Here is a 25,919-nt window from a genome sequence, read left to right on the forward strand (position 1 = left end):
AGCTTTTTCAATTTAACGAGCAACAGCAAGACAATAACAAACCAGCCGGCATCCTTCCCACCTCCTCCTGAACCAAGAGGCCCTCAACAGCAAAATCCCCCCCCCCCCCCCCCCACCCTCCGCACAACCCCCTCTCCCTCCCCCTATTCTACCCAACAACTAACAGTGACCAACTCTTTAAAGTACAGAACAAACGGCTGCCACCTCTGGGAGAACCCCTCAATTGAAAAATGAAAATGAAAATCGCTTTATTGTCACGAGTAGGCTTCAATGAAGTTACTGTGAAAAGCCCCTAATCACTACATTCCGGCGCCTGTCCGGAGAGGCTGATACGGGAATCAAACCATGCTGCTGGCCTGCTTGGTCTGCTTTCAAAGCCAGCGATTTAGCCCAGTGAGCTAAACCAGCCCCTTCACGGTGTACTTTACTTTTCCGAGATATAAAAATTTCATCCATACTGAGGCACTGGGTGGGGAAGCAGACCTCCACACCGGCAACACCCACCTTCAAGCGATCAGTGAGGCAAGGGCCAGGACATCTGCCCCCGCACCTGTCTGCAGCTCCGGCAGATCCGCCACCCCAAATATGGCCCCTCAGGGGCAAGGTTTCAGGTGCAGAATCACCGACGTGGTGCGGAAGAAGGAGACCCGGAGCCGGCCAGGTTAGGACACCCGCCCCCTCCCATAATGCTCACAATCATCCTCCACTCCCGCAAGCAACCTGCTCATCCTAGATTTTGTCAAGTGGGCCCTATGCACTACCGTCAACTGTATCAGCCCTGATCTCGCACATGACATTGCTGCATTCACCCTCCGCAGAGTCTCGTACCACACCCCCATCTGGCAGACATTGCAATCCAGTTCTTGGCCTGCAGCATTGTAGCTAACAGGTGAGGAATATATCAGCCATGATCGAATGTGCCGAGTGGCCTAATTCTGCTCCTGTCTCTTATGAATTTATGAACTCCTCCTCCCACTTAGCTTTAACCCCCTCCACCGACCTCAGCTGTAATCCGACCATAAATCCCCGAGACACCCCCCTCCTCCATTACTGCCAGCGACAGCATCCTCTCCAACAACGGGGATGGCAGCATCAGAGGGAATGTCGGAAAGATCTTTGTCCTGAAATTGCGAACCTGTAGATACCTAAATGTGTCCCCCTGCATAAGGCCACATTTCTCCAACAACTCCTCCGACAAATCGACCCTCCGAAAACAAATCCCTCACCCCTTCCACCCCCTTCTCCTCCCATCCCCTGAACCTGGCAACCAGCCTCTCCCACCCAAACATGTGGTTCGCACAAAGCCCAACATGAAGTGCTGCTGAATGCTGAATAGTTCCCCGGAGAAATCGGCAGCGCGACAGTCACTAACACCTGTAACCCTGATCCCCGAGGTGACCCCGACGACATCCACACCCATACAACCTCAGCATCCTCACCCCACCCCAGCATTTTCCTCGCATTCGCCGCCCAGTAATAATACATCAAGTTCAGCAACGCCAAGCCCCCTGGCAGCTGGTCCCTCTGAAAGACCGTCCTCCGAAACCTAGCCACTTTGCACGCCCAAATAAAGGACAAAATCCATCTCTGCACTCACCTGAAAAAGGATTTTGGCAGAAAAGCCAGCAAACACTGGAAGAGAAATACAAACCGTGGTAAATTTTCACCGATTGAATTCTGCCCACCAAAGGCTCAACTGTCAACACAAACAAGAGAGGGGGTCAAAGGGCACCCCTGCCCCATTCCCTGTTGGAAGGATCCCAAATCACATTATTTGTATGGGTACTAGCCTTAGGTGTATTATATAACAACCAAACGAACGCAACACATTTATCCCCTATCCCAAACCATTCCAACACCACAAACAAATACCACCATTCTACCCTATCAATAACCTACTCGGCATCCAACACCACGATAACCTCCTGCTCTCTCCCTTCCCATCCATCTCCTATTGTCCTGAAGCCAGAGCCCACCCAGGATGGTGTCAAAATATACACACAGGTATATGATGGTGCACAGACAGGCAGTGATTGACACACAGGATGGCCAATGAACACACAGAACACAGCAGCCAATCACCAGATAGGACACGACCACGCTAAGGCCAGAGGGCATTAGTTTTCCCCGCTCTCTTGGGACCCAGCCTCTGAGACAGTCAGAGCCCGTGAGCAACAACTAGCACATCCACCATGTGGTAGCAAGATAGTCTGGTCAGGTTAGCCTCAGGTCTCCAGTCAAGTCAGCATAGTCAGCAAGTCAGAGGCTGTTTAGCACAGGGCTAAATCGCTGGCTTTGAAAGCAGACCAAAGCAGGCCAGCAGCACAGTTCAATTCCCGTAACAGCCTCCCCGAACAGGCGCCGGAATGTGGCGACTAGGGGCTTTTCACAGTAACGTCATTGAAGCCTACTTGTGACAATAAGCGATTTTCATTTTCATTTCATTTTCATAGTGTCAACCCACAGTTAAAGTATGTATGATAGTTAAGGGTTCAATAAAATCGAGTTGCATTTCTTCAAGTGTTGGAAGCCTGTCTCCCTCACTGCTGCAGTAAACGCAGTCCTCACAGACCCAGCTTACCCAACACATCAGATGGTAGCCAGCCCCACCCACCGGATGGAGCAAAGAGCAACCCCCAGTCACCATCAGCAATCTCATCCTCCCCCATTCCCCCTCCCCTATCCCCGAAGTCTCCCCAACCACTTCCTCTTGAACCAGCACTTCTGTCCTCCATCCGCATCCCCTCATCATTCACACCTCCTCGGCTCATTGGAACCTGCCTAAACAGGTCCAGCAAGCCACAGCCCCTCCCCCCCCCATCTCGCTCCCGTTCAGTAGCCAGCCTCAACCTGCCAGCAAGGAAACCCCCCCCCCCCCCCCCCCCCCCCCGCCACCAGAGCCTACATCCCACAAGTAAACAACCAAAGAAAGAGATCAATACCCAAACCACCACACCCAAGAGACAAAACTCCCTGACCACTTCCTTCAACCGTAAAACTACCCAACACCTCTCCCTCTCCCCCTGGCCAAACACTCCGTCCAAACCAAAAACACCCGCCAAAAAGAGAAAGCACATAAAAGAAAAAAGTCCCCTAAACAAAATACACCAATTTCAATTAACCACAACTCTCTAAGATGAAAAGAAATGGGGGGAAAAAACGACCTAAGAAAAAAACATAATATTACAACACCATCCTCGAGCAAACCTGTCCCAACCACCAAAAACGTCCCATTAAAGTCTCCTCAGTTTAGTCCAAGTCCTTGATCTTTAATAAAAGCCTGTGCTTCCTCCGCTGTCTCGAAGAAATGGTCCTTAGCATTATGTGCAACTCAGCCTCGTCGGGCACACCACCAAGACACATGACATTCTTGAAAAGTGCTGACTTCGGCCAATTGAAGGCCGCACACCTCCTCGACAATTTTGCCACAATATCCCGGTATATCCGAATACTGCAGCCTTCCCACCCTACCTCCCGATTCTCCTTGGCCCACTTCAGGACCCTCTCCTTCATCCGATAGCTGTGAAAACAGACTATCTTCGTTCGTGGTGGTTCATTCACCCGTGGCATCGCCCATAGCGATGAATGGGCCCGATCCAGCTCAATGGGGGGGACACCTGAACCTCCTCCCCCATCAATTTCCTAAATATCGACTCAAACTATTCAGTTGGCCTCGGAACCTCCATCCCCTCAGGCAACCCCACGATCCTGAGGTTCTGCCACCTTGACCTTAGCTCTCAGGCCCTTGTTCCTTTCCTACACCTACACAGCCCAGCACCCAGCGAGGCTAACTGGTCACCGTGTCGTGACAGTATCTTGTCCACCCTCTTCAGCACCTCACCATGCTCCTGCACCATCTCCAATGTCTTCCCCAGTGCCTCCATTATCGGGACCAATGCTTCCTCCACCAGCCTTCTGAGGAACTCCAGCATCTCCTTCCCTTGCCTCCTGAAATGCTTGCTGAATTACCCTTCAAATTCGGCAGCCATTAACGCTGCCAGCTTATCCACCATAAAGAAGAACAAAGAAAAGCACAGCACAGGAACAGGCCCTTTGGCCCTCCAAGCGTCCGCCGACCATGCCGCCCGTCTAAACTAAAATCTTCTACACTTCCGGGGTCCATATCCCTCTATCCCCATCCTATTCATGTATTTGTCAAAATGCCCCTTAAACATCACTATTGTCCCTGCTTCCACCACCTCCTCCGGCAGCAAGTTCCAGGCACCTACTACCCTCTGTGTAAAAAATTTGCCTCGTACATCTCCTCTAAACCTTGCCCCTCGCACCTTAAACCTATGCCCCCTAGTAATCGACCCCTCTACCCTGGGAAAAAGCCTCTGACTATCCACTCTGTCTATGCCCCTCATAATTTTGTAGACCTCTATCAGGTCGCCACTCAACCTCCGTCATTCCTAGTGAGAACAAACCGAGTTTATTCAACCTCTCCTCATAGCTAATGCCCTCCATACCAGGCAACATCCTGGTAAATCTGACTGTCAATACTATTGAGGGTTCTACCATTCACTGTATATTCCCTACCTGTATTAGACCTTCCAAAATGCATTACCTCACATTTGTCCGGATTAAACTCCATCTGCCATCACTCTGCCCAAGTCTCCAAACGATCTAAATCCTGCTGTATCCTCTGACAGTCCTCATCGCTATCCGCAATTCCACCAACCTTTGTGTCGTCTGCAAATAGGTGCAGCACTACCTTACAAGCTTGCCGCCGCCATCTTTGATCCCACTGGATTCCGCCCCTTAGTCAACTCCTCAGACCACTCACACCTTTCTTCCCAATATTCTTTCTTGTGCCTTTTGACATCCTCTCACAAAAGGCTCTCAAATGGAATGTGCTTGTCCATAATTACCCTCAGGAACCGTGTGAAAAGGACCAATTGTTAATATAGATTGGTAACATTTTTGTTCATTGTACTGTGGGAAATGGGGAAAAGGTGTTTCAATGAAGTTAGGTCTCAGATTAGCCATGATAGGGCAGCACGGTAGCATAAGTGGTTTCACAGCACCAGGGTCTCAGGTTCGATTCCCCGCTGGGTCGCTGCCTGTGCCGAGTCTGCACGTTCTCCCCGTGTCTGTGTGGGTTTCCTCCGGGTGCTCCGGATTCCTCTCGCAGTCCAAAGACGTGCAGGTTAGGTGGATTGACCATGATAAATTGCTCTTCGTGACCAAAAAGGTTTGGAGGGGTTATTGGGATAGGGTGGAAGTGAGTGCTTAAGTAGGTCGGTGCAGACTTGATGGGCCGAATGGCCTCCTTCTGCACTGTATGTTCTATGTTCTATGATCACACTGAATTGTGCAACTGGCTCAAGAGGCTGAATGGCCTCCTCTTATTGCAATATTCCTGATGGGAAATCATTGGCAGTTCCTGCTCTTGGTCTGCTGTGGAAAGTCATTGAGGATCGAACTTGTCAACCCCATCGCCATTTGTCAGATATCCTCATTACCCAAGCTCAACTCTAAAGAAAGTCCATCTATTGGTCCAGGAGGCTGCTGCTGTCAACAGAATCAGGTCCCACGAGGAGTAGAAATGAGTCAGGCTTAAATGTACAAAACTAAGATGATTGAATCTTTTATCTTTAGTATCAGCTGACTGTCACAACTCCAAATGTCAATGTTTTGACTCAAGTTAGTCATTCAAGACTATTCCTATTGTAGGGAGAACTGATGGTTCAAGGGCAATGGGTGAAGGTCACAGTCATTTGGAATCCTCCCCATCTCCCCCACTCCCCTCCCCTCCCATCATCTGAAACACAGTGTCATTTATTCCAGTTCAAACGCTGCTTTGTACAGTGAAGTGTCGTCTACCGTTCAGTCGATGTGCTTGTCACAGCAAAGAATGAGCAGCAAACACGCAGACTGGTGGTGTGACTCCCACATCAGCACACGTACCTCTCCCCTCCTCGCCCTCCCAGCCCAGCCTCATTCAGCCAGTGTGAGAGCAGGAGAGTGGGTCGGTGAGAGAAAAACAGGGAGAGCAAAAGAGGAAGAGGCGAAGCAAAACACAGAAGGAGAGAGAGAGAGAGAGAGACGGAGAGAAGGATCATGAAAGAAAGTCATGATGTGAGGGGTGGATAGATAACTCTTTAGACCCTTGCCTAACAAAAATATGTCAACCTCGGTTTTGAAGTAACCAATTAACCCCCAGACTCAATATCCTATGCGGGGAAGAGAGATCCAGATTTTTGCTCCAACCCTCAGAGCTATCTGCGCCTCTCTGAATCTGCCTGCATATGTTTCTCCAATTTTAAATTCATCACCATTGACAGCCTGGGCTTGGTTGTCTGGGCTCTAAGGTCTGAACTTCTCTTCCCAACACCTTTCCCTCTCTCCACCTTCCTTTTCCCCTTTAAGACGCTCATTAAAATCCAACACTGACCACTTTGCTGACAAATTTGTTTGGTAACATTTCTGTGAAGTGCTTTTTGATGAATTCTTATGTTAAGGGTGCTATATAAATAAATGCTGCTGTTATGCAGCCTTTTCATAGAATCATAGAATTTAAAGTGCAGAAGGAGGCCATTCAGCCCATCGAGTCTGCACCGGCTCTTGGAAAGAGCGCCCTACCAAAGCCCACACTTCCACCCCATCTCCATAACCCAGTAATCCCACCCAACACTAAGGGCAATTTTGAACACTAAGGGGCAATTTATCTAATCCACCTAACCTGCACACCTTTGGACTTTTACAGCCAATATAATACATCTGAAGTATAGTTACTGTATTTACGTAGGAAATATGGCAGCTTATGTTCACACAGCAAGATATCACTAAATAACTTAATATTCCCTTATTGATTATTGGTTGAGGCATGACTATTGGCCAGGAAAGTGGGTCAAAAATTCCCTTACCCTTCTTCCAAAACTGATTCTGGAATATTTTAGAACCAGGGCAGACAGGACTTCAGTTTAATTTCTCATCCAATATGACAGCACCTCCATTCTGCACTGTATGTTAGCCCTGCTGCCTCATGGCGCTGAAGTCCCAGGTTCGATCCCGGCTATGGGTCACTGTCCGTGTGGAGTTTGCACATTCTCCCCGTGTTTGCATGGGTTTCGCCCCCACATCCCAAAGATGTGCAGGCTAGGTGGATTGGCTGCGTTAAATTGCCCCTTAATTGGAAAAAAATAATTGTGTACTCTAACTTTATTTTTAAAAAAGATGGGGGCAGCACGGTGACGCAGTGGTTAGCACTGCTGCCTTACGCCGCCAAGGACTCGGGTTCGATCCCGACCCTGGGTCAGTATCCGTGTGGAAGCTGCACATTCTCCCTGTGACTGCGTGGGTCTCACCCCCACAACCCAAAGATGTGCAGGGTAGGTGGATTGGCCACGCTAAATTGCCCTTTAATTGGAAAAAAAATTGGGTACTCTAAAAAAAAATTTCAAAGTAATCTTGTTAAGTTATACAGCTGAAGGGGATCATTTGCTAAAGTACCTAGAGCACTTATGAAGAGAGACTGCTGTGCGACTGGGCGGGTAGGTAGGTAGGAAGCAGACATTTGTAATGCCTGTAATTTGTAATTTGTAGCCTGCTATTAGGAAATGTATTAGTGTTGAGTTTCATACTTCACCAAGTGGTTGGAATCGAATTAACGTACTGGACTATAAGAGATGGGCTTGAAACCATGAATGTCTGACTAAGGAAAAAAAAGCGTGTCACTCGTTTAACTATGGTCCGGCATTTTATGTTAACATCATGGCTCTACACCTCTGCACCCCTGTGTTGGGTATGAACAAGTCTTTGCTTGGCCAGGTCTCTCAAAGCGATTTTACGTCCGCAAGCCATTAATTATCTCAGGATAAACCCTCCATCCCGATCTGGCAGCTCTGAAGGCCCTGCAGAGCCACCGGGAGATATGGTCACCGCTGGGACTGCAGGCAATCGCTGACGTCTGTCGTCAATGGAACCAGATGAGCTCTTCTGCTAGGGTCAGTCTGACAGGCCTAGCAAGAGGGGGGTGGGGCGGTGTTGTGCATGTGGGGGTCAGGTTTAGGAAAGCATGAGGATGGGGAACACACTGAGTGGGGGGGGGGGGGCGATGTATTGTGGGGGGGGGGGTGGCCTCCATTGGGCACAGGGTGCCTAAACAATAAGAACTCCCATTCAGTCTGTAAAAACGGTGGCAGGTTCCACCTGGCAGCCTGACTGCTTGATATGGACACCTAATACCACTGATCAAATACCAACAGTGGCAGGAAGTGGCCCTTAACTGGCCATTATGTGTCCACTTACAAACATAAGATCCTATGGATTTGGAGCAGGAGTAAGCCATTCACCAACCCCCCCCCCCCCCCCCCGCCCCCAACCTTCTCCGCCGTCTGGTAAGTTCATGGCTGATCAACTCAACTTTCCCCTCTGACCCTGATAACCTTTGGCAATCAAGAATCGACCTATTACAGCCTTAAAAATATTCAGTAAGAAATCTTACAACACCAGGTTAAAGTCCAACAGGTTTGTTTTGAATCACTAGCTTTCGGAAGGAGCAGTGCTCCGAAAGCTAGTGATTCGAAACAAACCTGTTGGACTTCAACCTGGTGTTGTAAGACTTCTTACTGTGCTCAGGCCAGTCCAACGCCGACATCTCCGCATCATTAAAAAAAATTAATTGATCCAGCCTCCATTGCTCTCTGAGGAAACCATTCCGCAGACGAATGAAGCAATTTCTCCTCATCTCTGTGCTCAATGGGATGCCCCTCCTCCTACAGTTCTAGTCTCTCTCATAAAGGGCACCACCCTCTCCGCATCCAACTGGTCAGGTCCCCTGCGGATCTTATATGTTTCGATAAGATCACCTCTCAGTCTTCTAAACTCCGGTGGATACCGACCTGTCTGAGACACGGTCTGACCGGTGCCCCGGTCCAGCTGTATCAGGGGCTTCCCTCCTTATATTCCACCCAAGCAGGGAGCCCCACACCTCCACTGCTGGCAATGGGCACATCGCTGCTGCCATGGCACCCAATGACCTTGCCCCTGTATGCCAGCCCCCTAACAAGTTGTTGGGGGGGGGGGGGGGGGGGGACGCAATGGCTGGGAGGGGGGGGGGGGGGTGGAGGGGGAGGGGGTGCGATGGAATATTTACAGCTTGCAGGAGGTAGGGTCGGCTGGGGGTGGGATTAAACGGCGATGCAATGTTGGTTATTGCAACACAGGGCGGATGTAGTTTTGGGACAGAGGAGCAAGAATGGATTAGGGAATCACAAAGCGTAATGGGATTGATAAAAGAGCGAGCGGGGAGACAGGAAAGGTTACGATTGAGAGAGTGCGAGAGAGATTACTGTGCGCGGCACGACAGCTCTCAGACATTGGCCCCTTCAGCTCTATTCTTATCAGACGATTACCATGGCAACCGCAAAGCTGCGAAAATCCTGTGGAGAATGAACAGGCAGAATGAACCTGGACACTGGTGGCAGTATTAATATAAAAACCAGGCGAGATCTAATGACTGCGGATTTAGAGAGGAGCCCTGACAATGAATAAAAGGATAGTGGTTGCCAGAGGAGCAGCGGGTAATATTTATAGCATTTAATCGACCAGGAATGTTACATTTACAAGGTCTGAAACAAGCCTGCACACTTTTTTTTCATTGTTCACATTCATTTTTAATTGTGCTCGTAAACCATCTTTTCCACTGTTAAAAAAAAACAATGCTGGGAATTATCAGTGGGTCCGACATCATCTGTGAAGAGACAAACAGTGATCAGGCTTATTTTCCCCTATCGCTGTCAAATGGGCATCCTGAGCGCCCACTTGGCACCCCTTCCTCCCAAGGTCCCTGGTCCCATTTACCACAAGGCCTTTGTCTTCCACCCCCACCCCTTTCAGGCCGCTACCTCCTCTCCTGTCAGGATCGACAGCCCACCCTGGTTGTCCATCAAGTTGGCCTCATCCCCCTATCTCAAACACATCCTCCCCACTTACACACCCCAGTCTGCATCATACCCACTCCCCCTCCCCCCTCCCACACACCCCTGTCTGCATCATACCCACTCCTCCCTTCCCCCTCCCACACACCCCTGCCTGCGTCCTCCCCACTCCTACCCCCCCTCCCACACACCCCTGCCTGCGTCCTCCCCACTCCTCCCCCCTCCCACACACCCCTGTCTGCATCAACCCACTCCCCCACCCCCCTCCTCCACACCCCAGTCTGCATCATACCCACTCCCCCACCACCCTCCTCCACCCCCTGTCTGCATCCTCCCCTTCCCCCCTCCCACACACCCCTGTCTGCATCAAACCCACTCCCCCACTCCCTCCCACACACCCCTGTCTGCATCAACCCACTCCCCCCTCCCACACACCCCGTCTGCATCAAACCCACTCCCCCACCCCCCTCCTCCACCCCCCTGTCTGCATCCTCCCCCTTCCCCCTCCCACACACCCCTGTCTGCATCAACCCACTCCCCCACCCCCTCTCCTCCACATCCCTGTCTGCATCCTCCCCCTCCCCCCTCCCCCACACCCCTGTCTGCATCAACCCACTCCCCCACCCCCTCCTCCATACCTCTGTCTGCATCCTCCCCCCCCCTCCCACACACCCCTGTCTGCATCAACCCACTCCCCCACCCCCTCCTCCATACCTCTGTCTGCATCCTCCCCCCCCCCACACACCCCTGTCTGCATCAACCCACTCCCCCACCCCCTCCTCCACATCCCTGTCTGCATCCTCCCCTCCCCCCTCACACACACCCCTGTCTGCATCAACCCACTCCCCCACCCCCCTCCTCCACACCCTGTCTGCGTCCTCCCGCTCCTACACACCCCTGTCTGCATCCACCCCCCTGCTCCACACACCCCTGTCTGCACCTCCCCCTCCTCCGCCACACACCCCTGTCTGCACCTCCCCCTCCTCCGCCACACACCCCTGTCTGCACCTCCCCCTCCTCCGCCACACACCCCTGTCTGCATCTCCCCCTCCTCCGCCACACACCCCTGTCTGCACCTCCCCCTCCTCCGCCACAGACCCCTGTCTGCACCTCCCCCTCCTCCGCCACACACCCCTGTCTGCACCTCCTCCCCCTCCACACACCCCTATCTGCACCTCCCCCCTCCTCCACACACCCCTGTCTGCACACCCCCCCCTCCGCCACACACTCCTGTCTGCATCCTCCCCCTCCTCCACACACCCCTGTCTGCACCTCCCCCCTCCTACACACCCGTCTGCATCCTCCCCCTCCTCCACACACCCCTGTCTGCACCTTCCCCCCTCCACACCCCTGTCTGCATCCTCCCCCCTCCTACACACCTCTGTCTGCACCTCCCCCTCCCCCCTCCTACACACCACTGTCTGCACCTCCCCCTCCCCCTCCCCCACACCCCTGTCTGCACCTCCCCCCTCCTACACACCCCTGTCTGCACCTCCCCCCTCCTACACACCCCTGTCTGCATCCTCCCCCCTCCCCCCACACCCCTGTCTGTACCTCCCCCCTCCTCCATACCTCTGTCTGCACCTTCCCCCTCCTACACACCCCTGTCTGCACCTCCCCCCCTCCTACACACCCCTGTCTGCACCTCCCCCCTCCTACACACCCCTGTCTGCACCCTCCCCCTTCCCCTCCTGCATATCCCTGTATGCACCCTCCCCCTCCCCGTCCCCTCTCCCCTCCTACACACCCCAGTCTGCACCCTCCCCCTCCCCCTCCTACACACCCCTGTCTGCATCCTCCCCCTTCCCCTCCTGCATATCCCTGTATGCACCCTCCCCCTCCCCGTCCCCTCTCCCCTCCTACACACCCCAGTCTGCACCCTCCCCCTCCCCCTCCTACACACCCCTGTCTGCATCCTCCCCCTTCCCCTCCTGCATATCCCTGTATGCACCCTCCCCCTCCCCCCTCCTACGCACCCCTGTCTGCACCCTCCCCCTCCCCCTCCTGCACATCCCTGTCTGTATCCTCCCCCTCCCCCTACACATCCCTGTCTGCATCCTTCCCCCTCCCCCCCTCCACACCCCTGTCTGCACCTCTCCCTCCTCCACACACCCTTGTCGACACCTCCCCCCTCCTCCACACCCCTGTCTGAATCCCCCCCTACACACCCCTGTCCACACCTCCCCCTCCTCCACACACCCCTGTCCACACCTCCCCCTCCTCCACACACCCCTGTCCACACCTCCCCCTCCTCCACACACCCCTGTCTGCACATCCCCCTCCTCCACACACCTATCTGCACCTTCCCCCCTCCACACCCCTGTCTAAATCCTCCCCCTGCTCCACACACCCCTGTCTGCACCTCCCCCCTCCTACACACCCCTGTCTGCACCTCCCCCCTCCTACACACTCCTGTCTGCACCTCCCCCTCCCCCCTCCTCCACACCCCTGTCTGTACCTCCCCCCTCCTCCATACCTCTGTCTGTACCTTCCCCCTCCTACACAGCCCTGTCTGTACCTCCCCCTCCTCCGCCACACACCCCTGTCTGCACCTCCCCCTCCTCCGCCACACACCCCTGTCTGCACCTCCCCCTCCTCCGCCACACACCCCTGTCTGCATCTCCCCCTCCTCCGCCACACACCCCTGTCTGCACCTCCCCCTCCTCCGCCACAGACCCCTGTCTGCACCTCCCCCTCCTCCGCCACACACCCCTGTCTGCACCTCCCCCTCCTCCGCCACACACCCCTGTCTGCACCTCCCCCTCCTCCGCCACAGACCCCTGTCTGCATCTCCCCCTCCTCCGCCACACACCCCTGTCTGCACCTCCCCCTCCTCCGCCACAGACCCCTGTCTGCACCTCCCCCTCCTCCGCCACACACCCCTATCTGCACCTCCCCCCTCCTCCACACACCCCTGTCTGCACACCCCCCCCTCCGCCACACACTCCTGTCTGCATCCTCCCCCTCCTCCACACACCCCTGTCTGCACCTCCCCCCTCCTACACACCCGTCTGCATCCTCCCCCTCCTCCACACACCCCTGTCTGCACCTTCCCCCCTCCACACCCCTGTCTGCATCCTCCCCCCTCCTACACACCTCTGTCTGCACCTCCCCCTCCCCCCTCCTACACACCACTGTCTGCACCTCCCCCTCCCCCTCCCCCACACCCCTGTCTGCACCTCCCCCCTCCTACACACCCCTGTCTGCATCCTCCCCCCTCCCCCCACACCCCTGTCTGTACCTCCCCCCTCCTCCATACCTCTGTCTGCACCTTCCCCCTCCTACACACCCCTGTCTGCACCTCCCCCCTCCTACACACCCCTGTCTGCACCCTCCCCCTTCCCCTCCTGCATATCCCTGTATGCACCCTCCCCCTCCCCGTCCCCTCTCCCCTCCTACACACCCCAGTCTGCACCCTCCCCCTCCCCCTCCTACACACCCCTGTCTGCATCCTCCCCCTTCCCCTCCTGCATATCCCTGTATGCACCCTCCCCCTCCCCTCCCCCCTCCTACACACCCCTGTCTGCACCCTCCCCCCTCCCCCTCCTGCACATCCCTGTCTGTATCCTCCCCCTCCCCCTACACATCCCTGTCTGCATCCTTCCCCCTCCCCCCCCTCCACACCCTTGTCCACACCTCCCCCCCCCTCCACACCCCTGTCTGCACCTCTCCCTCCTCCACACACCCTTGTCCACACCTCCCCCCTCCTCCACACCCCTGTCTGAATCCCCCCCTACACACCCCTGTCCACACCTCCCCCTCCTCCACACACCCCTGTCCACACCTCCCCCTCCTCCACACACCCCTGTCTGCACATCCCCCTCCTCCACACCCCTATCTGCACCTCCCCCCCCTCCTCCACACACCTATCTGCACCTTCCCCCCTCCACACCCCTGTCTAAATCCTCCCCCTGCTCCACACACCCCTGTCTGCACCTCCCCCTCCTACACACCCCTGTCTGCACCTCCCCCCTCCTACACACTCCTGTCTGCACCTCCCCCCTCCCCCCTCCTCCACACCCCTGTCTGTACCTCCCCCCTCCTCCATACCTCTGTCTGTACCTTCCCCCTCCTACACAGCCCTGTCTGTACCTCCCCCTCCTACACAGCCCTGTCTGCACCTCACCCCTCCTACACACCCCTGTCTGCATCCTCCCCCTTCCCCTCCCCTCTCCCCTCCTACACACCCCAGTCTGCACCCTCCCCCTCCCCCTCCTGCACATCCCTGTCTGTATCCTCCCCCCCCTCCTGCACATCGCTGTACGCACCCTGTCCCCTGTCCCCTCCTACACACCCCTGTCTGCATCCTCCCCCTCTCCCCTACACACCCCTGCCTGCACCTCCCCCCTACACACCCCAGTCTGCATCCTCCCCCTCCCCCCTCCCCCTGCACACCCCTGTCTGCACCTCCCCCCTCCACACACCCGTCTGCATCTTTCCCCCCTCCCCCCTACACACCCCTGTCTGCACCTCCCTCCTCCCCCTCCGCACACCCCTGTCTGCATCTTTCCCCTCCCCCCTCTTACACACCCCTATCTGCATCAACCCGCTCCCCCACCCCCCTCCACACACCCCTGTCTGCATCCTTCCCCCTCCCCCTCCCACACACCCCTGTCTGCACCTCCCCCTCCCACACACCCCTGTCCGCACCTCCCCCCCTCCTCCACACCCCTGTCTGAATCCCCCCCCACACCCCTGTCCGCACCTCCCACTCCTCCACACACCCGTCTGTGTCACCCCCTCCTCCACACCCCTGTCTGCAACTCCCCCCTCCTACACACCCCTGTCTGCATCCTTTCCCCTCCCCCCCCCACACCCCTGTCTGCACCTCCCCCTCCCCCTCCCACACACCCCTGTCTGCATCCTTCCCCTCCCCCTCCCACACACCCCTGTCTGCATCCTTTCCCCTCCCCCCTACACACCCCTGTCTGCATCCTTTCCCCTCCCCCTCCCACACACCCCTGTCTGCATCCTTTCCCCTCCACCCTACACACCCCTGTCTGCATCCTTTCCCCTCCCCTCTCCCACACACCCCTGTCTGCATCCTTCCCCCTCCCCCTACACACACCTGTCTGCATCCTTCCCCCTCCCCCCCACACACCCCTGTCTGCATCCTTCCCCCTCCCCCCTCCTACACACCCCTGTCTGCATCCTTCCCCCTCCCCCTCCCACACACCCCTGTCTACATCCTCCCCCACCCCCACACATCCCTGTCTGCATCCTCCCCCTCCTACACACCCCTGTCTGCATCATTCCCCTCCCCCCTCCTACACACCCCTGTCTGCATCATTCCCCTCCCCCTCCTACACACCCCTGTCTGCATCCTTCCCCTCCCCCTCCTACACACCCCTGCCTGCATCCTTTCCCCTCCCCCTCCTACACACCCCTTGTCAGCATCAACGGGGTCGAGGTGGAGATGGTTCTCAGCTTCAAATTCCTCGATTATTCCAAAGCACATCACCAATGATCTGTCCTGTCATTGAAAGCACAACAGCGCCTATACTTCCTCAGGGAACTAAGGAAGTTCGGCATGTCCACACTGACTCTTACCAATTTTTACAGATGCACCATAGCAAGCATCCTATCCAACTGCATCACAGCCTGATATGGCAACTGCTCGGCCAAAAACCGTAAGAGTCATAGAGTTATAGAATTTATACTGCAGAAGGAGGTCATTTGGCCCATCGAGTCTGCACTGGCCCTTGGAAAGAGCACCCTACCTAAACCCACACCTTAGGGCAACACGGTAGCATGGTGGTTAGCATAAATGCTTCACAGCTCCAGGGTCCCAGGTTCGATTCCTGGCTGGGTCACTGTCTGTGCGGAGTCTGCACGTCCTCCCCGTTTGTGCGTGGGTTTCCTCCGGGTGCTCCGGTTTCCTCCCACAGTCCAAAGATGTGCGGGTTAGGTGGATTGGCCATGCTAAATTGCCCGTAGTGTCCTAAAAAGTAAAGGTTGGGGGGGGTTGTTGGGTTACGGGTATAGGGTGGATACGTGGGTTTGAGTGGGGTGATCATTGTTCGGCACAACATTGAGGGCCGAAGGGCCTGTTCTGTGCTGTACTGTTCTATCACATCTCCACCCTATCTCCACCCTATCCCCACACCTCCAACCTATTCCCACACCGCCACCTTGTCCTCGTAATCCCATCTAGCTTTTTTTTGGACATTAAGGGCAATTTAGCAGAGCCAATCCACCTAACTTGCACATCTTTGGACTGTAGGAGGAAACCGGAGCACCCGGAGGAAACCCACGCAGACATCGGGAGAACGTGCAGACTCTACACAGACAGTGACTCAAGCCGGGAATCGAACCTGGGACCCTGGAGCTGTGAAGCAACTGTGCTAACCACCATGCTACCGTGTTGCCCACAGAAACCACAGAGAGTCGTGAACACTACCCAGTCCATCACACGAACCCGCCTCCGATCCATTGACTCCATTGTCTACACCTCCCACTGCCTTGGGAAAGCGGGCAGCATAATCAAAGCCCCCTCCCACCCGGCTTACTCACTCTTCCAACTTCTTCCATCGGACAGGAGATACAGAAGTCTGGGAACACGCACAAACAGATAAAAAAACTTCTTCCCAGCTGTTACCCGACTCCTAAATGACCCTCTTATGGACTGATCTGATCTTTTCACACATCTTCTCTACTGAGTAGTACTACACTCCTGTATGATCCACCCAATGCCTGTGTCTATGTATGTATATTGTGTACTTCATGTTTGCCCTATTATGTATTTTCTTTTCATGTCTGGAACGATCTGTCTGGACTGCAGACAGAACAATACTTTGCACTGTACCTCGGTACACATGAAAATAAACAAATCCAATCCACTCCTACTCATAGCTGGTGCATGTACTCCAACTGCTTTGTGCCTCACCCCATTGCCCCCACCCACCCCCAAGCCGACCGTCTGTCCATGGCACAGATGTTCACATGTAGATTTTCCTGATGGTGCTGTCGTCAGTGACGTGCTTCCTGCCCGATGACGGCGCAACTGATCGATTATGCTCAGCCTCCGAGCGGGGAAGCGATCTCTGAAGCTGGAGACACATTGTGTGGGTTCAAGTTCCGTGGCCTGTGGAGAATCCAGAATTGTGGGCTCCCCTTTGCTTCCTGACAGACCCACTCCCTGTATGCAAGTACAAAACCTGTGTCAGTGTGGTGATTGTTCCTTTAAAGGTTGCACATATTCTGAGGCACAGAGACATTATGGGAACAAGCTACACAAGGCTGCTGTACAATTCTTATTAATAAACGGATTTTGTGTTAATTAATGACGCCTGCGAAAGTGCATCTTTACATCAGGCGACAAGGATGGGATCATACTGACACTGCCTCGGGCCCGACACCTATGAGCAGCCTGTTTCAATTGAGGTCTAAAAAAAAAGCACTCATCAGACCACCTCACTTGGAGCAAATAAGGCCATTTGACTCCTCCACGAAGGACTGCACAATATGTCGAGCCCCTTGGGTATTATTTCTAGCAAACAAAATAGGGAGGAGTCGAACTCAAAGCAATTTCCATACGTATTTGTGGAACTCAGACCACAAGCATGAGGCTTGAGGCATGCCAGCCTCAAGCATGCCCAATTCTCAATCATTTAGTGGCTTAATGATTTAGTGAAGGCTTAATTGCAACCTCAATCATCAGGCATAAGAGATTCAAATTTAATTCTAGGGTTAGAGCCCCAGGCGAATCAATCATGACATACATTGCTAAACTGAAGCAATTATCAGAGTACTGTGATTTTGGAGTCACCATAAGCGATATGTTATGGGACAGGTTAGTCTGCGACGTGAACAACAATGCTATTCAATGCAGATCATTTGAAGAGGTTGGTATACATAGAATTTACAGTGCAGAAGGCCCATCGAGTCTGCACCGGCTCCTGGAAAGAACACTCAATGTTAACACCTCCACCCTATCCCCATAACCCAGTAACCCCACCCAACACTAAGGGCAATTTAGCCTGGCCAATCCACCTAACCTGCACATCTTTGGACTGTGGGGGGAAACCGGAGCACCCGGAGGAAACCCATGCACACACAGGGAGGATGTGCAGACTCCGCACAGACAGAGACCCAAGCCGGAATCGAACTTGGGACCCTGGAGCTGTGAAGCGATTGTTCCATCCACAATGCTACTGTGCTGCCCCTATTTATATAATTTATATACATTTTATATAAATTTTAAATAAACACAGTACAGTGATGCAATTGTTAGCACTGCTACCTCACGGCACCAAGGACCTGGGTTCGATCCCGGCCCCGGGTCACTGCTGTGTAGAGTTTATACATTCTCCCCATGTCTGTGTGGGTTTCACCCCCATCGCCCCCCCACAACCCAAGGATGTGTGGATTAGGTGGATTGGCCACGCTAAATTACCCCTTAATTGGAAAAAAAAAGAGTAGGGGTTTCTAAATTTATAAAAAATATATTTGAAAAGGAAAAAAAAGAAATTATTTTGAACTCATAAGCATAAAAGCCCCTGATCGATCTGTTATCGACATAACTGATGTCTCTGTAGAAACAAATAGTCATGAATCGCTTATGCCAGAAGAGGTCCATCATTGTTGCAGTTCCTGGTAATGTCAATCCTGTGGAAGCATCTCAGACAACTGTATTACGCCGCTCTACAAGAAATAGAAAACCTCCCTCAAAGACAGTGGACAGAGGGAGCCTTTTTTCCTCGGATGGTGATGGCTAGCACGAGGGGACATAGCTTTAAATTGAGGGGAGATAGATATAGGACAGATGTCAGAGGTAGGTTCTTTACTCAGAGAGTAGTAGGGGCATGGAATTCCCTGCCTGCAACAGTAGTGGACTCGCCAACATTAGGGGCATTTAAATGGTCATTGGTTAAACATATAGATGACAATGGAATAGTGTAGATGGCCGTTAGATTGGTTTCGTAGGTCGGCACAACATCGAGGGCCGAAGGGCCTGTACTGCGCTGTAATGTTCTAATTCTAATTCTAAAGGACACAATTTATAATTGTCCAACTCATGTACGCAACGTTTAGTTAGTATTTAGCACTGAGTGAATTCATTATTGAAGGTTGGATAAAGGACTTAAAGGGGGAGAGCTGTGGAGATTGGACCTTTAAGGGCAACACAGCAGAGTGAGGGTCACATGGCCTGGGTGGCCAATTGGGACTTAGAGCGTGAAATTACCCCATGGTGATAAAGGATCCAAGGCAAAGAATAATTTTGGGAGCAAGTTACAGCCATGCGGCAACTGTACAATTCTTCGTAATAAATACCTTTTGTGTTCATTAATGAAGTCTGTAAATGTGTATCTTTACACCCGGGATTTTGAGTCAGGAAGTTGCAGGCTTAGGTTCATAAAAAATAATAATAATCTTTATATTTCACAAGGAGGCTTACATCCACACTGCAGTGAAGTTACTGTGAAAATCCCCTAGGTGCCACATTCCGGCATGAGCGTTCGTTCCTGGGGCTCGGGAGAAGTGGCTCATTTAAATATGTATATTTGGATCTCGCCCAACCAGGTTCCGAGTGTCGCAAATCCCGCAAGAGGCATCTTGCGAGATTTAACGGCCTTGTGGGGTTGCCGAGTGCAGCGTAATGAAGCCATCTGATCGCGCCCACTGGGATTACTGTCTCAAGCAAAGGGACAACAGCTCCGCAAGTGCCGCGATCACTCATTACTGCCCGAGTGCCAGCCTAAATTATGTACTCAAGTCACTGGAATGCACAGTGGTTAGCATTGTTTGCTTCCCAGCGCCAAGGTCACAGGTTCAATTCCTGGTTTGGGTCACTGTCTTTGCGGAGTCTGCACGTTCTCCCCCTGCCTGCGTAGGTTTCCTCCGGGTGCTCCGGTTTCCTCCCACAAGTCCCGAAAGAACGTACTTGTCAGGTGAATTGGACATTCTGAATTCTCCCTCTGTGTACCTGAACAGGCGCCAGAGTGTGGCGTCTCGGGGTTTTTCCCAGTAACTTCACTGCAGTGTTAATGTAAGCCGACTTGTGACATTAATAAAAATTATTAATATTAAGTTGTTCTATAAATGAAACCTCTTTCTTTCACTGGCTCTCCTGCCTGTTGGATATTGTATTGCTCATCCTTCCTAATCAATCAGCACTTCCTGTAGATCTAACATCAGCAAAACCAATGCCACTCTGCTCAATCTTGGCAGCACTTAATGAATCCAACATGCCCTGGTTATTTACAGTCTCAGAATCCTGCGTGACCAAGAACAATCTTCTCCAACTCATTTCTTGTTTTATTACCCAGATCACCGAACGTCTCCCCAGGGACTTTACCTGATATATGCCCTTATCGCACCCTTTGTTATAACCCATACAATTTATTTCCCATGGTGTTCACCTCGCTAGTTTCCTGCTCTTCGCAAACCTAGTTACTATATAACCCCATCCCTCCGATAAATACTCCAGAGATATACACCATCACTGATTCATTATGACTGCAGTGTCGGCAACATTTGTGATTCACTGCACCAACTTACTGAGGCCCCTTTGAGAGCCCTGTGGCATTATCATTAACGTAAGAACGGCAAGGGTTAACAAAATGTCTAGATCAGCCACTGGAGGGAGCTAGAGTTACAAGTATATAATACATTGATGCTAAGCCTTGTGGGAAGAGAAATAAAGGAATTAGCGAGAGCCTAGACTGAAGGAAAGATAGTGTGAGTAAGAGCAGATCATAGTTTATAATAGTGTAGAGATTAGTTATAGGTGAGTGTAGATTATATGTTAATTATCAACTGTGTATTAGTTAGGAGTACGTGTCGAATCCAAATTAGTGTTAATACATTTATAACTTTGTTCAGGTTAAAGCTATTTTATGGTCTTTGTGAACATCAGGCCAACCATCCTGAATTCAGCAACACAAAGAACAGCACAAGCCCCTTCCAAGCGCACAACCACCACCCACTTGAAGGACAAGGGTAGCAGATGCGTGTGAACACCACCACCTGTACCTTCCCCACCAAGTAACTCACCATCTTTCCTTGGAAATGTATCGTCATTCCTTCACTGTGGCTGGACCCAGATCCTGGAATTCCCTGCCTAGCAGCACTGTGGGTGTACCTACACTAAATGGACTGCAGCCGTTCAAGAAGGTGTCTCACCACCACCTTCTCAGGGCAGTTAAGGATGGGCAACCAATGCTGGTCTTGCCATCGGCACGCATCCTGGGAATAGTTTGTCTTTCTTTCAGTTGACAATCCCTGGTGAAAGACTGGGGTCCACAGTGCATTTCTCAATTAAGTCTTTTTTTGTTGAAATTCAAATTACCCAATTCTCTTTTTCCAATTAAGGGACAGCTTAGTGAGGCCAATCCACCTACCCTGCACACTTTTGGGTTGTAGGGGTGAGATCCACGGGGAGAATGTGCAAACTCCACACGAACAGTGATCCGCGCCGGAACGAAACCGGGTCCTCCGCGAAGTGAGGCAGCAGTGCTAACCACTGCGCCACAATGCCGCACTTCCATCAATTAAGTTAATGAGAATAAAGGAGAAGAAAATAATCAAATAAGATCATGGTACAAATGAAAATCTGTGCATCACTGTTTACATGTCGGGGTTCTTCAGAACACCTTCCTCCGTTTGGTACTCATGCCATTGGATAGAGAACCCGTGGTTGCTCCCTCTTCAGTGCACTGTCTACTCACACAATAGACAGCACGGCAACAAAATAAATTGCTACAGGTCACGGTAGCAACATTTTGTTTGAAGGAAAGGATCTGATGATTTCCCAGACATTCAGAGCAGTTACAAACCAGGAGGGCCTTGCATAAAAAGGCCGCCTTTGTTCTGTAGCATTCCTGCTTTCGAGATAATCCCCTCCTTCCTCTTGATCTGTTAACTTAATATGCTCCGCTGCTTCTATTACGGGAATGCCGCAGAGTCAGTCAACCTAACAGTGAACCCACCTGAACTTTTCATTTTGGCACCCTGTTGTGTGCGTGTGAGTGTGTGTGTGTGGGTCTGTGTGAGTGTGTGTGTGTGTGGGTCTGTGTGAGTGTGTGTGTGTGAGTGTGTGTGTTTTAGTGTGTGTGTGAGTGTGTGGGTGTGGGTCAATGTGTGTCAGTGTGTGTGAGTATGTGTGTGTGTGTGTGTGAGTGTGTGTGGGTGTGGGTGAATGTGTGTGGGTGTGTGTGAGTATGTGTGTGTGTGTGAGAGTGTGTGGGTGAGTGTGTGTGGGTGAATGTGTGTGGGTGTGTGTGAGTATGTGTGTGTGTGTGAGAGTGTGTGGGTGAGTGTGTGTGGGTGAATGTGTGTGGGTGTGTGTGAGTATGTGAGTGTGTGTGGGTGTGGGTGAATGTGTGTCAGTGTGTGTGAGTGTGTGTGTGAGTATGTGAGTGTGTGTGGGTGTGGGTGAATGTGTGTCAGTGTGTGTGAGTATGTGTGTGTGTGGGTGAATGTGTGTGGATGAGCGTGTGTGGGTGAGTGTGTGTGTGAGTGTGTGGGTGTGGGTGAATGTGTGTCAGTGTGTGTGAGTATGTGTGTGTGTGTGAGTGTGTGTGGGTGTGGGTGAATGTGTGTGGGTGTGTGAGTATGTGTGTGTGTTAGTGAGTGTGTGTGGGTGTCTGTGTGTTAGTGTGTGGGTGTGGGTGTGTGTGTGTGTGTGTGTGCATGATTGTGTGAAAGTGCAGGAGTGTGCCTGCAGACCAGCTTTTCCTTCCATTCGTTAAAGCAATATTTTACACACCTGGAAGAAAAAATCCCAAAACAAGCCTTTGTTGGCTTGTGAGTCTTTGATGGGGACAGTGTATGGGGTGCTTTACTCTGTACCTAATCCCCTGCTGTACCTGTCCTGGGAGTGTTTGATGGGGACAGTGTAGGGGGAGCTTTACTCTGTACCTAATCCCCTGCTGTACCTGTCCTGGGAGTGTTTGATGGGGACAGTGTAGGGGGAGCTTTACTCTGTATCTAACCCCGTGCTGTACCTGTCCTGGGAATGTTTGATGGGGACAGTGTAGAGGGAGCTTTACTCTGTACCTAATCCCCTGCTGTACCTGTCCTGGGAGTGTTTGATGGGGACAGTGTAGGGGGAGCTTTACTCTGTATCTAACCCCGTGCTGTACCTGTCCTGGGAGTGTTTGATGGGGACAGTGTAGAGGAGCTTTACTCTGTATCTAACCCCGAGCTGTACCTGTCCTGGGAGTGTTTGATGGGGACAGTGTAGAGGGAGCTTTACTCTGTATCTAACCCCGTGCTGTACCTGTCCTGGGAGTGTTTGATGGGGACAGTGTAGAGGGAGCTTTACTCTGCTTAATGGGTGTGGTAGTCACTGTCACAATATCCACTCATATATATAATGAGATGCAAGCCAGGACGGCATTGGGGCGGTGCTCCTCCAGCGAGATGACTCCTCGTCTTGGGCTCCAGTGGCATATGCCTCCAGGGTCATGACGCCCACTGAGCAACGGTATGCCCAGATCGAAAAGGAGTGTCTGGGTCTCCTGACAGGAATAGTCAAGTTTCATGACTACGTTTACGGCCTGCCAAAATTCACAGTGGGAACGGACCACAGGCCTCTAGTCCACATAACACCTCGGTGACAGCAAATTCTTCTTCGACTCCGCCGCTATGACTTCGAACTTGTCTACACGCCAGGCAAAGAGCTGATCATTGCAGATGCCCTATCCCGGTCCATCACCACACCGTGTGAACAAGGTGACTTCATCTGCCACATAGAAGCACAAGTGCGATTGTGTGCCATCAACCTCCCAGCCTCTGACGAACGGGTGATCCAAATTCATGAGGAAACGGCCAAGGATCCTCTACTGCAGCGTGTGATGCAGCACCTTACCCATGGCTGGCAGAAGGGACAATGCCCCCAATTCTTTAACGTGAAAGACGAGCTGACGGTTGTGAAGGGAATCCTTCTGAAACTCGACAGGATCGTTATTCCTCACAGCATGCAGGCTATGGTGCTGGGTCAAATCCATGAGGGTCACCATGGAGTCGAGAAATGCCGACGCAGAGCTCGGGAGGCAGTTTATTTGACAAGGCATTAACCAGGATATTGCCAACACGGTCCTCAACTGCCCCACCTGTCAGGAGTTTCAACCGGCTCAACCCAAGGAAACACTGCAACAGCACGAGATCATGATCTCTCCGTGGTCCAAAGTAGGTGTAGACCTTTTCCACGCCAAGGGGCGTGACTACGTACTCCTGGTCGACTACTTCTCCAGTTACCAAGAAGGCGGTCATCAAAGACTGCAAAGAAACATTCGCCAGGCATGGGATACCGCTCACGGTAATGAGCGACAACGGTCTATGCTTTTACAGCCAGGAATGGTCGGATTTTGCACAGTCCTCCAACTTCCATCACGTTACCTCCAGTTCCCGCAATCAAATGGGAAGGCTGAGAAAGGGGTCCATATTGTCAAGCAGTTGCTGTGCAATGCTGCAGACTCAGGCTCCGACTTCAAACTGGCAATGCTGGCATACAGGGCAACCCCACTGCCAACTGGGTTGTCTACAGCGCAGATGCTGATGAATCGTACTCTGAGGACCACAGTTCCAGCCATCCATGTTCCAGACCTTGACCACCTCACAGTTTTACAGAAAATGCAGCAGTCCCGGGCCCAACAGAAGGCCACATATGATGCTCATGCCACGGATCTACCCGAGCTGGCTCCAGCCGATCATGTTCGCGTCCAGTTGCCTGAGGGCGGCTGGTCAGCCACAGCTGTTGTTGTCAAACAAGTTGCCTCAAGGTCTTTCCTTGTCCGCAAGGCTGATGGCTCCCTGCTGCGGCGCAACAGACGGGAATTACGAAGAGTTCCACGCCCACCACCTGACCGCAGTGCTCCGCCGGCCATCATACTTCCTCCAGACGTACCCTGCCACAAAGCCACCGATCTGCCAGCGATCCTGCCAGATCATGTGACCACCGCAATGGCAGCGATCCCACCTATCCACGTGCAGGTGGCTCCTGATCCACCTCTGCAGTAATCAACAAGAATTCGTCGCCCACCACAAAGACTGAATCTGTAGACTGAACTTTTGTAAATTTTGTGACTGAATTCATCGATTTAACCTTTGTAAATATTGTTTCGTTTGCCATGTATCTACACTATCGACACCTTCCCATGTATATACGTTTGTTTAAGCACCGTTTGTATATAGTCAGGTATATATATACGTATACATATCTCGGTATTTATTTAACCAAAAAATAACGGGGAGATGTCATAATATCCACTCATGTATATAATGAGATGCAGACAGGCAGTGATTGACACATAGGATCACCAGTAAGCATACAACACAGTACAGCCAATCACCAGACAGGACACTACCACTATAAAGCCAGAGAGCACTAGGTTTCCCGCTCTCTCGGGACCCAGATACTGAGACAGTCAGAGTCCACGAGCTAGCAAGTGCAGACTCCATGCGGTAGCTAGTAAGCCTGGTCAGGCTACGACAAGGTCACCAGTCAGATCAGTATAGTGTCGACCCACAGCTGAATATGTATAGCAGTTCTATAGTTGAATAAAACGGTGTTGGATCTTCTCCAGTGTTAGACGTCTGTTTCTAACTTCCCTGCATCGAGTGCAGTCCACATCGAACCAACCTGCCTAACACATCAGTCACCACTGTTGTATTGTGTATACTCCATACGAAGGTATTATGGTAAGGCCCCTGTACTACAGGTACAGGGGTAGATCCCTGCCTTCTGGCTCCGCCCAGTGGGCGGAATATAAATGTGTGGGCTCTCCGAGCTGCAGCCATTTTGGCAGCAGCTGCGGGAGGCTCCACATCTCTGCATAATAAAGCCTCGATTACTCTCTACTCTCTACTCTCGTCTCCTCGTAATTGACAGTGCATCAATTTATTACGCAAAGATTTTAAAACGATGGATCTCTGCATCAAGCCTGATCGCCTGCAGCTGCACCCTCAAGCAGACAACGCCAAGTCGGCCTTCGCACATTGGCTAGCTTGCTTCGAGGCATACATCGGATCTGTGACAGAACCACCCTCAGAGACACAGAAGCTCCAGATCCTCTACATGCGGCTGAGCTT

The sequence above is a fragment of the Scyliorhinus canicula genome, chromosome 7 (assembly GCF_902713615.1).
Source record: "Scyliorhinus canicula chromosome 7, sScyCan1.1, whole genome shotgun sequence".
In the NCBI taxonomy this organism is placed as follows: Eukaryota; Metazoa; Chordata; class Chondrichthyes; order Carcharhiniformes; family Scyliorhinidae; genus Scyliorhinus; species Scyliorhinus canicula.